This window comes from Crocuta crocuta, unplaced genomic scaffold (genome assembly GCF_008692635.1).
Source record: "Crocuta crocuta isolate KB4526 unplaced genomic scaffold, BGI_CrCroc_1.0 scaffold41, whole genome shotgun sequence".
Lineage (NCBI taxonomy): Eukaryota > Metazoa > Chordata > Mammalia > Carnivora > Hyaenidae > Crocuta > Crocuta crocuta.
The window spans coordinates 6,586,734-6,600,376 of NW_027529428.1; the positions used below are offsets into that span (position 1 = coordinate 6,586,734).

Consider the following 13,643-nt stretch of genomic DNA (forward strand, 5'->3'; position numbering starts at 1 on the left):
AAATGGCATTGCCAGATAGTTGGGTTATCGATGGATGAAGGGCTACACTTGGACACTGGGTGGACCCTTAAAACCACCGCAGGTAGAAAGCTGCTGTGACTGTCATTGGCTCAAGAAACAGTACAGATATGCAAGCAAGACCTTCCTAAACTTCATTCAGCTCTTCATCAGGCCTGTCACTAACAAGATTCTCCAGTTCCCTAACTCCCTTCACCCTTGAATCGTGGCTTTTAAAACATCCTTGATAGGCTCACAGTGTCTCCTGGTATCCATTACAGATTTTGAGACACATTACTGACCATTACGACCCAGCCTGGGTCTGGCTTCTCAGATGGCATACAGGCAGTATCTGCTTTCCCCTTTGAGGTCCTCCACATCTACACTTCCACTGGCCCCTAAATCACCCATTTCTAGAAAATTTTCCCAGCAGTGAATGATACAAGAGTATCATTTTCTCGACACCCTTGGCTGTTTCTTACTCTTCAGTTCCAGAAAATGTCATGAGGATATTTAAAAAAAACCTGGGGGTTGGAGCTGGCTAGCAGGATGGGGGACCAGGGCAATGCTTCCTCAGCCTTAAGGTACACAGGAATATTCTAGAAATGCAGATCCTGGTTCAGTAGGCCCAGGATGGACTTGAAAGTATGCATTTCTAATAAATCCTTCTACTCCGAGTATTACATTTTCTCTACCAAGAAAGCCAACCCCTGTCTTGTTATTTCTGAAGTTCTGCATTCCCAACTGTTATTTTCCATTAAATAAAGCAAGAAGCAGGAGATTGAGGGCTCCTTGCAAAGTGAATATGGGTGGTGATGGTCACTTTCTGAACTATCAATATCAGAGCTACTGTAGACAGTAATCCACTCCCCATGTTGCTAAACCAAACAGAGAATCAAACAGGAAAATCAACTGTCATCTCATATCACAAACACACACACACACAAATTTCTCAATAACATTTCAGGCTTTAGAAATGATGAGAAACATATCTGGTTAAATGCAGGAGTTAGGGTCTCTTCTATTCCTTGTACATTAATAAATGAAATGTAGTTATCTACTGGAATCCCTGTAATATAAACAATTTAATGGGAATACATGTGGCTTCCAGCTGTCAGTGAATTTAGGTAAATCCAGCCTTGAGAAAAACATGCTTTATGTGAAAAACAATTTCAAATTCCATGAAAGCACCTATTTATTATCTCCACCATATCACTCTAGAGCAGTTAAATGAATAATCAGACCAGTCACCAGGACTTTATGATCTGTGTCCACTTAGTATCAGCTATCTACCCTAAATCAGAACGTTTATGTTTTTTTTTTTTTTGGCCTATTTTTTTTGCTATAAATCTGAAGTTTTTCTTTTTGTAACTAGAGTGTGTATAACTTTTGTGGTCTCCTAAAACATTTTTAAAGCTAAGGGATTTCATCTTAAAAAGGGAATTAATGAGAAGACCATGATATTTTACCTGCTGAGTAGACATTGACTCCCACCATGGAAAGCCATTCATTTACATGCACAGAGTATCGTGGTCCCAGTTCAACACTGGAGGTCACTTTTTAAGGGCAATATAAGGTTAGCTGAATTTTAGAAGTTCAGCCTACATTAAAGTCCTTCTTATAAGAACTCAATTTGGCTAGAAATTTCAGGGCTTTCTAGTATTTGGTGGAAGATGTCTTCACCATTCTCCTCTTCCACTGCCATGCAACTGCCCCTGAAATTTCCTTTAAAATAACCAAATTGCTCAGATTAGGAAGCTTTCCAAAGTGAAAATAAATTTCCCACTGTCACACAATATGTCAGTGTAGAATCATAACTTGAACCAAGGTCTGGCTAAGGTTGGAGTATAGATGATAACACTATAACTCTTAGGTTATAACCCAGACTATTAGCAAAAACTGTTATTATATGACTGATAGAGAATTTATATTACATTTCAAAAGGATTCAGAATTGATGCAAAAGCTATCAGTCTGTCAACAAGCATATATGAATGCCTATTATGTGCCAGAAACAAACCTAAGCACTGAGAACAGTGGTAAACAAAAGAGATGTGCCTTTCGGTCCAACAAGGGGTGCTGCTACTCAGTGCGCTTAGTGTACTTAGTACTAGTATCGGTAACAAGTGCTATTACTCCTACTACTATCACTGCTACTATGACTTGGACCTTGCTATGCGCCAGGCAGGATTTTAAATGCTGTCTCTATTATCTCCTTGAAACAGGAAGTATTGTTATCTGTGTGTTACAGATGAGGAAACTGAGGCACAGATATTAAGTAGCTTGCCCAAGGTCATTCAGGTAGTCAGTGGAGGAGGTGGAATTAGAATCTAGGCAGCCTGACACCAAAGTCCATGTTCTTAGCTACCACAGAAAGACAATCATTATGATTTAATTTAATCCTGGCATCAATATTTAATGCTATATAATGAGTTAATAGCAAGTATGCAAATTGCAACAAAGAAGAATAAGGTGTGGGGTGCCTGGGTAGCTCAGTTGGTTAAGCATCCGACTCTTGATTTTGGCTCAGGTTCACAGTTCATGAGGTCGAGCCCCACGTCAGGCTCGGCATTGACAGATTGGGATTGCGACAGCCTGCCTGAGATCTTCTCTCCCTCTCTCTCTGCCCCTCTCCCATGCACACTCTCCCTCTTTCTCTCTCTAAATAAATAGATAAATAAGTAAATAGATACACTTAATAAGAAAGAAGAAGAAGAAGAAGAAGAAGAAGAAGAAGAAGAAGAAGAAGAAGAAGAAGAAGGGCGTAACTAGAGACCCAACCTGGTGTCTGGGTTTGAAAATACTTCTTGGAGGAAGACGGGAGGCTTGCAGTTTGGGGTGAAGTGCAGAGAGGGCCAGCTCAGCAGGTCCTTGAGAGAGGACAGAACGGGACATGCATGAAGGTGTGTGAGAAGCCCTTTTACCTTATGGTTTTTCCTTTTCCTTTTAAATTTAGTGTCATGATGTGGAGATAAGGAAGGAAAGTGTGGAAAGGATAATGAATATTTACTGAGTTAGGGTATTTTACTAGATGCATTCCAGACAATAAATGATTTTTAATTCTCACACGTCCTATGAGATAGGTCTTGACACCATTTAAAGAATGAGAAAACTGAGGCTTCCAAAGTGACTTGCCCAGACTCCCACAGCACATATGTGACAAAATCAGGTTTTGAATCTAGTACAGTCTTGGGTTCTTGACACTGACCCATGGGGATCCTGAATTTTTTTTTTCTTTTAATGTTTGAGAGAGAGAGAGAGAGATAGAGAGAGAGAGAGACAGAGAGAGAGAGAGAGAGCGCACAAGTGGGGAAGGGGCAGAAAAAGAGAGGGACAGAAGATCCTAAGTGGATTCTGCACTGACAGCAGCAAGCCCAATGTGGGGCTTGAGCTCTCAAACTATGTCGACTGAGACACCCAGGTGCCAGGGACCCTATTTGAAGAGAAAACTAAGTCATGGAATGGGGTCAGAGGCTGTATAGCCATGTTCCAGAAATGGAAGAAATAGTAGAGAGACACAGAAACCCCATGACAATTCTTTTAGGATCACAAATTCTTTCAGTCGATCACTGAAGCACTGCCCCTTCCTGAATCTTCCTTTGTGCCCATTATATTTGCAAAAGTATTAAATTGTTAGATTGAATCTAATGGTGGGAAAAATGATTCCAAAAAATATTATGACCTCAAACATGGATAAATTTTTGAAAGGAATGTTTTAAAAATGTTCCATAATAGCATGTCCAAACCATCTGCTCTCTGAATGTTACCACGGTGTTTCAGTATAGAGAAAAATTATGGTTAGAATCATTCTTTTGCCAAACATGCATGTGAACGCCTTTACCTCTTCTTGGGTCTCTTGTTTTGTTTTGTTTTTTTTTTAAATCCCATCGAATGGTCAGAGCCAAATCCAAAGCAAAACAAGAAGAAATAAGAAACGTTAACGGTGAAAGCAGGCCAGAGAAATATATGACTGTTCTCCTCAGAGGATTAAAGGATATCTTGCTTTGAATCACTTTGTGCCCATACAACAAGGTAATACATGTTGTTTAGCTGACAAAACAAGATTCCATTGATAGCTTAAAAGCTCTGAGTGTTCTCATGTAATGAACTATTTCATGTACTAATGGCTCAAAAAGAATGAGAAATGTTTTTTTTAATCTTTTTTCTTCAGAAGAAAATTTAACTGAATGATGAATTAAGAGTATAATACCCTTGTTCTAAATCAAAGACTGCTCAACCATAATAAATGATGATCTATAATAATATTAGGCTGTATATAATGCATTTATTAGGATGAGAGGTAAACTCATTTCCACCACTAGCTTTGGCTCTTGAAAGCATTATTTTATGTGGAGATAAAAAAGTGGGTATTGATTTTTTTTTAAAGGCAAACATCAAAATTTATTGACTTGAGTTTGCCAGGGTCAATATTTTCCTCACAGAGCAATATATCCATATGTTTACTGAAGCATAGAATCAGGTTTTAGACCATTATGCATATTCTGGACATCCTACGGTGTAAACTTTCAGAGTCCTTAGCCCAAGTGCTTTTCTTTAGGTGAAGAGATTGATTCTCACTGAAAAGACACTCTAATGGGAGCAAACCCAAATCCCTAAACCATCAAATCATCAATAGAGAGCTGAACTCCTTTAATTGTTTATCTTTATTAATTCATAGGTATTCCTATAATTTATCACACCACTGTCCATTTACATGAAGCTGTTAGCTTTAGTTATGGAGAAAGTGAAACCCAAAGTTAAACAATCTGTTCTGTGAGGAATTACCAGCTAATATTGGTCCTAAGGAAATGCACATCTTGGTTAGGAGCCCACTGGCTACCAGACACGACTTTTAATGTGGACCATTAGATAAAGAAACAATGGATTCACACGGACACAGACAGGAGAGGGCAATGTTGTTAATTTTATGATTAAACTGAAGCTAAAAATTGTGTTCAGTCTGACCAATCTCCTGAGTGATGCTAGCACACATTACTAGAATTTCTCTCACTATCTCTTCCCTACTTGAAATTCAAGTACATGGCAAAGCACAAATAAAGACACTTGCCAGGCTCAGAGAGAAGATCCAACTTTGTCCATGTGGAGTGGCATAACACAGAAGCAAAAATAAGAATTCCAAAAATAAAATTCTCTGAAAACACACACATCACACACACACACACACACACACACAATTTTATTTTTCCTGAACCAATAAGTACAAATAAAAATAAGTGAAATATATTTCTTCTCAATATAAGCGATCGGTTAGTTCTAGAATTTCATATTCTATTGGCATCTATACATCACTAACACTTTGGTAACATGGACATGTTCTGTACTAAATATCTTCTGTGAAAAACAGTGCTGTGGGCGGGGATGGTGAGGAGGGATGAGCAGGTGGAGCACAGAGGATTTTTAGGGCAGTGAAAACACTTTGTATACTATGACGATAATGGGTACACATCCTTACACATTTATCCAAACCTACAGAAAGTATAACACCAGGAACCTTAAGGTAGACTGTGGACTGTGGGTGATTAGGATGTATTGGTATAGGTGCATCCTTGTGAAATAATGTACTGTTCTGGTGAGTGATGCTGATAATGGGTGAAACTATGTATTCGTGGGGGCAGGAGTATACGGGAAGTCTCTGTACCTTCTTCCCACTCTTACCGTGAACCTACGACTGCTCTAAATAAAGTCTAAAACTAATATCTTAAAATCGGCTGTATAGATTTTTTAAAAGTATATCTCAATGTTCATAAACTTACATTGGGTGAGAACTAAGTGATAATACGCACAAGTCTCAAAGTATTAGTTGAAAGCTAAATGTGAATAGCTTCTTATGGAGAAGAAGGGACTCACTGACAGTACACAGTAGTCCACCCATCCATGGGGGGTATGGCCCAAGACCCCCAGCGAAAACTGCAGAGAGTCTGAACCTTATATATACTATGTCTTTTACAAATACGTACATACCTATAATAAAGTTTAATCTATAAATTAGGCACAGTAAGAGATGAACAACAATATTTAAAATACGATTATAATAACATGATGTAATAAAAGTTATGTAAATAAGGCCGCTCTCAAAATATCTTATTGTCCAGTATTCACGCTCTGTGGTGATGTGGGATGATAAAATGCCTGCATGATGACATGAAGTGCAGTGAATGGTGTAGGCATTGTGACGTAACACTAGATCACAGTTACAACACGTCAGAAGGAGGATGGTCTGCTTCCAGATGGCTGCTGACCATGGGTCCCTGCAGGTGGGGAAACTGAACCACAGATCAGGTGGGCTACTGTAGTACCAAAGAAGTTATTCTTCTTCATAACCTACCGGTGAGGACAAATGGAAGGTAGACTATGGCTTTCCTCTGCATTCCCTCTAACATTTAAAATTCAGAGAGACAAGAAGAGGACTTACAGGATTGCTTAAAAAAGACAGATCTTCCGTTTGACAAACCTCAGAAAACTCTGATAGCAGATACTTGCTTATATTCTTTACAAAAGCTCCTTATAGAATATGGTTACTTAACTTTTCGAGAACTCCACTGACTTTTGTATTTTCATGCATTACTCTTTGGGTCCCTGATATATTTGGAAATTAGGCTACGGAGAGTGGTTTCTAAAATTTGGAATAAAAAGACTTAGGGTGGGCAGATTTGAGATGTATCCTAACTTGTAAGAATCTGTTGATGGGGGAGAGTCACAGTTATAAAGTGCGACCAATGCCCTCAGTAAAGCATCTACATTTGAAAAATGGCCACATCTATCTGTACAAGATCACATTTTTTTAAGCCTCAGGCAGCACTTTGTGCGCCTACAGGTTGGGTAACTCTGCCATTACCCTGAAGGTCTCTGGCTGAACCACTGCATTAATGCTGAGTTGAAAGGGAGAATGGAGACCTTGTCCACCAGAGTCATGGGGATATCATCCCACAGCAGTACGGTTGTTTCGTACGTGACAACATGACTTCATACCCATTGACAGCCAGTCCAAGTGCCAGAAGCCTTCCAGCATTTAACTGGCGATCTCCCTTTGAAGGTTGGCTCCAGATTAATTCCACTTCTGCTTCTCTTTTGCTTTAGAGCTCCATTAGTCTAAGGGTTTGCAACATAGTGGCCAAAGAAAGAGGTGTAATTGTTGGCAGAGCCTATGTCATTATTACCAAGGTACAAGGAGTTTAAATAGAGTAAACTAATGTCCAGCTAAATGTGCTCTTAATGGTTTCTGTCTTCTGTGATACTAAGCTGACATGAAGAACTGTAGACTCTTGAATAAACGGATAACCTTTCCAATGCAATGAATGGCCTTGTGAAAGTTCCAGACTGCTCTGAAAACCTAAGCACACTACACTTCCCGGAGAAATAAGACGTCAACATTTAAATCAGGACTTGCTTCATGCTGATAGTTAACAGTTTGTCTTGTTTCATATATTATCTCATTGAATCCTCACAACAACCCATAGGTGGTTGTAGGATCGTAATACTCATTTTGTACCAGGCAACTGAGGCATAGAGAAGACAAATGTTTTGCCTACGGTCATCTCACCAGTACAACTCCAGACAGACTGGCTCCAAAGAATCTCTCTGCCACTCCATTATACTGTCTACAGTGCTGCTGAAATGACAGAGCTGTATTAAAAAAAAAAAAAAAAAGACAAAACTCATTGGTAAGACTGCATAGGGATAGGAATAAAATTCTGTCTGATCTGCCACATAGAGCCTACCAGGAATAGCCCATTTAACGATATCACTGGCCTTTAATTTTCAGTCTGTACAGCTAGAGTCTCAAGTCTGGAGAGAATGTTTATCATCAGGACTAGCATACAGAGGGGCAGCACAGGCTCTAATCCTCTGAAATGTTTTCTTACCATCATGGAAGTCCTCATGGAAAAGTTTCAGTTTGTACCAGCTCTACACAAAGATAACATTTGCATAAGCTTGAGCAAAGCCAACAGAATTCTGAGCATGTTTCCTAGTGAATTTATTTTCTGGCTGGGCTGGGCAATGAATTCTGTCTTGTGGAGGGAAAAGTCATCTTTAACTTGTAGACTACCCATCAGAACTAACACGGAACATATTTGGATTCAGCCATCAGGGTCTGAAACATTTCCGAGGTTTAGAGCTAAGTGGTATTCACTCCTTAGATGCTATATCTCAACTGTAAGCCAATGCCCTCACATCCAGGAAGGATGAAGCTGGTTTATAGTCTGAACGGTTTGTCTTCTGTGACTGGCAGATCATCGGCCTGGGGACAACTTTTGGAAGTCTATTTGACTAAAGAAGGCAATTCTTTTTGGCAAATAAATTGTTACGTGTAGAATTAGTAAACCAAATAACACAGATAATAAATACTCGCAAATAGAAACAATCTTGAAAAGGGAGAAAAAGGGGCATCTGTTTTGCAGAATTACCAGGACTCTGTACACAGAGTGGATCAGTGGATCCACAAGGACTGTCTAGATGTTCAGGGAAGATGCTGGGGGTATGTGAAGCTCTGGGAATTGCCTGCCTGTGTCTAAGCCAGTTCTTCTTTGGTCCATAGACTGCTTTATAAACCATATACTTAAGCAATAGTGAATTTCGAAAGAGAAACACTTACGTGAGCCCTAGAATTAGAAAGTAGGCTTGTGTCAGTTCTAGAAGGGGCAAGCCTTGCAGACTTTGGGGGAAGAGGATGGGTAGGGGAAGCTAGGTGTGCATTCCCTACTCTGCCATTTTCCCACACCAAGGCGTAGTCCACACACCACACAGCTGCCTTACACATCAACAGAAGCCTTAGGACACACAATCCCAAGCAGAGATCTGAGCCAGCGGTACAAGTTTTCGAGTCTTCTCTTGAAGACGTCGCAACTTTCACTTTATTAACCTTTGGAAGTGAACTTTGACATCTACTTAAGACTGGATCTATTTTTACCTCCAGGGATCAACTGCTGAGATCCTACAACTGTGTATCTCATGTGTAGAACTTTAGGAGGTTGCAAGTTCAAGTAAGTACCTTCTCAGGTTTGGGCAGGTAACACATGTGGCTAACGGGAGTTGAGCACAAGACAACAGGCACGGCGGAGACTGTGGTGAAGTAGGAAGCATATAGTCTGTCCAAAGGAGTAGCTATTGCTCAGATCCAGCTGACCATTGCTAAGAACCAATCTAGACATAAGGGGCACCCCAAATTTTGTGTGACACCTTGCAATTTTATTTTATTTTATTTTTTTATTTTTATTTATTTCTAGGAGAGAGAGAGACAGCGTGAGCAGGGGAGGGTCAGAGAGAGAGGGAGACACAGACTCTGAAACAGGCTCCAGGCTCTGAGCTGGCAGTCAGCACAGAGCCCGACGCGGGGCTTGAACCCACAAACCGCGAGATCATGACCTAAGCGAAAGTCGGACGCTTAACCGACTAAGCCACCCAGGCGCCCCTACACCTTGCAATTTAAAAAAAAATGTTTATTTGTTTATTTTGAGAAAAAGAGAGAGAGCACATGTGTGTGTACCCACACACAAGTGGGGGAGGGGCAGAGGAAGAGAGAGAGAGAAAATCTCAAGCAGGCTCCTGGCTCAGCATGGAGCCCGAAATGGGGCTCAATTTCACAACTGCGAGATCATGACCCCAGTCAATATCAAGAGTCGGACACTTAACCAACAGCCACCCAGGGGCCCCTTCCAATTTTTAAACATTGGTAAATGATTCAGGTATTTTTAAATACTGTAGGGGTCAAACAAAATAATATTGTTGCAGGTATTTTGCCAACACTCTTCCAATTTCTAACTCTTGCTAGGTTCTTTTTAATTTAATAATTTGCTCACTTTTTTAAGTGACACTGGCATTCCTCACCTGCCATGCTAGGTTATGGGCTCTGAGCCATTTTTCTAATATTGGTGACAACTTCTTTTTTTGTACACATAGTAAAAGTCAACTGGAAATTGATTCCAGAGACAAGTAGGAAGTAAATTACCACAGAATAAGTAAAAAGCTCATAATTTCAACCCTAATCCTTGGTCTTATAAATATCATGGCCTAATAAACTCAGTAAACCAGTCATGGACTTTTTTCATTTCACTCAAAATATAATGCTATGTGGGTGTTATTTCTTCTGACAGAAAGCAATATTTCATCCATGCTGGGAATTTCAAGAAGAGACATACAAAGACACTGGATAGATGATAGAATATTTATGTTGTCACCATAAATCCAAGGAATCTGATTTTTCTTTGAACTGATTGATGTGGGTGAGAATTCTTTATTTTACTTCATGAGTACAGACTTTAAGTAAGAACTAAAATCATAATGCTATTTTTAAATGTAAAATAACGACTATAGCAAGCATCTGAGTTTCTAAAGCCCTAGAGAAATAGTGGCATAAAAAATATAATTAAGTAATCCATCAAAGGGATGCCACATGCTCTAATGCGTACTGGTGGTCATGAATTCAATACCCAATGTTGGTTCTTGGGAGAATCACTTCATTAAGAGAAAATTTCATTGCAGTTTACACAGATTGGGGCCTTGACTAGATTGATGCAGGTACATCTGTTGGAAGAGTGGATATTTGAAGATGTGGATGTTGGCTCACATTTTATCATTAATGCCTCTCGTGCCTCTGCATTCTGGCTTGAGGTCTACACACTTGTCCGTCTCAAGTAAATGGAGGTATTTCCTATCATTTTGGTGAAATTCACTCAATCAATTCACTGCTGGAAAACCTTGCTTGCTAATAGAAGCCTTCCTTTCATCTTAAGTTCCTGGGGTAAGAGATAAGAAGAAGCCAACAAACTAATCCGGTCTCCTTAGTAAATAGTCTCTTCATTTATTAGTCTGATTTTTATTCATCAGCTGATGAAGGAGTGGAACACATAGAAAACATTTGTTTACAGTTCAAGAAAAAGGAGAACTTCTGGATCCTATTTCATGCTCTCATCTTTGACCATGATCAGTTTTCCATAGAATGGTAACATTTTTTTGGTGCCTGATATTGCATAAGCCTGTTTTCTAGGACTCTGGATCTTTAACAAGGTATGGGCTGAGGTTCTTAAAATGCTGGTGAATTTTTATGAGGGAAGAAAGAAACTGGTAAATATATCCTTCCACTTTGGGACCCAATAGAGCTATGTAGGATTTCTTGGGTTCTCTGATATCAATGGCAGGGACTTGAGCCTTTAAGGCAGAGTGAAGGAGTCAGGCTGTTTTCCCACCTGAACTTCTGGCTCTTCTCCACAGTCTGATCGACCAAAACTTCATTCTCATCTGGAGAGTCAATGGAGTATTTGATTCTAAAAGGGCTCATAGCTTTCCATTGCTTAATTTTGGACTTACTAGAGAAAAATTCCTCACTACCACTTTTGCTGTTATAGAAATTCCCATTATATAGTTAGAGTAACTGAGGCATGGTTTATTTCAGTGACCTCCCCAAGGTAAGGTGATATCATTGGTATGCAGAGTGTTCTTGCCACTTAACTGGGCTGGTTTCTGTGAATTACTTGGGATCAGCAACTTTCTTGAGTCTCCGGAGGAAGCTACAACTATTTATTTCATCTACCATCCCTCATGAATAAATTTTAGTGGCTTTAATTTCCTTCCCTGAAAAAACAGTATATTCCCTAAAAATCATTACAGAATTCTTTTTGAGAAGCTGCAGTAACAGATAAGAGAAGTGACATTTTCTCTCGAATCATTCCATAGCCACCATTAATTAGTACACCAAAGAGGCTTCAGTGGCTCACCCTGTCTTGCAGCCAGTAATTCTCAGAAAGATGATTCTGAATTCCAGTCAAGGGGCAAGTCGGTGAAATAAGTCAGAGAAAGACAAATACTGTGTGGTCTCACTTATAAGCTGAATCTAAAAAAGCTGGACTCATAGAAGCAGAGAATAGAATAGTGGTTGCCAGGGGCAAGAAGAGTGGGGAATTGGGAGATGTTGGTCAAATGGCCCAAACTTCCAGTTATAAGATGCATAAGTTTGGGGAGCTAACGGACACCATGGGGGCTACAGTTAACAATATTGTGTTGTACATTTGAGAGTTTCTAAGAAAGATCTTAAATGTTCTCTTTATAACAAAAACAGCAAAATGGCAACTTATAACAAAAACAATAATGGTAATGGTGATTACCTGAGATAAAGGATGTGTTAATTAACCTTACTGTGCTAATCTTTTTCCAATAGACACGTGTATGAAATAATCACATTTTACACCCTAAACTTGCCCAGTGTTACATGTCATGTATATCTCAATAAAATTGGAGGGGGGGAAGGGGGCAAAATCACCAGAATAATTTCACTTTTTTGAATATTCATGCAAATCTTGGCAAGATGCAACACTGGCTTAGCAAATTAACATCGAACATAGAACATTCAAGTATATTTCATGCATATTTTGGAGACTGTCACAGGGAAGTTTATGTTAAACTGTGTGATGATTTCCTCATCTCTTGTTGAGGTTTACTACATGCATGTCATTTCCAAATTTTACCTCCTCTTAAATAAAGGCCTTTTAAAGCTAGTCTGAAATGCCTTCCAGTGTTCTCTGGACAAATACGTCTATCCAGAGGGAACACAAACTGTCCCCTGGCAGAAGGCAGCCAAGGCTGACTGACACAAATTGAAATCAAAATCGAGTATTTTCGAATGCTTACAGCTGATGCTTTATAAGACACTCCCATTGTGGTGATGTGACATGATAGGAAAAGTGCTTCTCAAGATCAGGATCGCAATTTAATGCATAGGCAAATAAGACTTCTTTCCATCCCCCATTTATTTACCATCACCATTTTAATCTTATGTGTCTATACAGTTCTTGGGCATGACAACACCATAGCTTTTAATAAGAAAAAGAATGGCCCACCCCTCAGAGTCCAGTTAGCCTTGATGTGACTCAGGGACGAAAGCTTTGGGGAATTCAGCCCTCTAATAATGCTTAAAAGATGCTGCCAGAACTTCAAACAAACAAACAAAAGAAACTGAAAAAGAAAAAAAGGTGAAAGTACACTCTGCAATATGTAACTTACTGTTAATATATAAATAAATAGTAGTTTTGCTATTATCCAACATTTAATATCTACTAGTTTTAAGTTCCATGTCCATATGCTTGACTTGCTGAAAGTCAAAATTGGAAATGCCTTGAAGAACTAAAATATTATGTGCTAGGTGTAAGTTATTATTTCAGATCAGGGAATAATGGAATAAGCATCTGGAAATCACAAAAAGATAAGAACTTAATGATCAGATAAAAGATTCATTTATATAACACATATATTTATATATGAAATGAATACAGTATATAAACTGGCTTGCTGGGAAGAGGTACTCATCTGCTCTTTCTCTCTCTCTCTCTCTCTCTCGATCTCTCTCTCTTTTATCTATCTGTCTATCTATTTATCTATCTATCTATCTATCTATCTATCTAAAATCAAGATCAGGGGCACCTGGGTGGCTCAGTCAGTTGGGAATCTGACTTTACCTCAGGTAATGATCTCACAGTTAGTGAGTTCAAACCCCGCATTGGGCTCTGGGCTGAACAGCTCAGAGCCTGGCTCTTGCCTGAGATCCTGTGTCTCCCTCTCTCTGCCCTTCTCCCAGTCACACTCTTTCTCTCTCTTTCTCAAAAATAAGTAGACATTAAACAAAAAGAATCTACAACT

General features: G+C 39.3%; 1 long non-coding RNA gene across 1 annotated transcript; it reads left to right on the top strand.

The window, feature by feature from the left end:
- Positions 1–6,240: 6,240 nt before the first annotated feature.
- On the top strand, positions 6,241–10,199 carry LOC144227629 (uncharacterized). The gene is made up of 3 exons (XR_013333976.1): positions 6,241–6,296; positions 8,932–8,998; positions 10,109–10,199. It is a non-coding gene; the product is annotated as an uncharacterized LOC144227629 (long non-coding RNA).
- Positions 10,200–13,643: the final 3,444 nt, after the last annotated feature.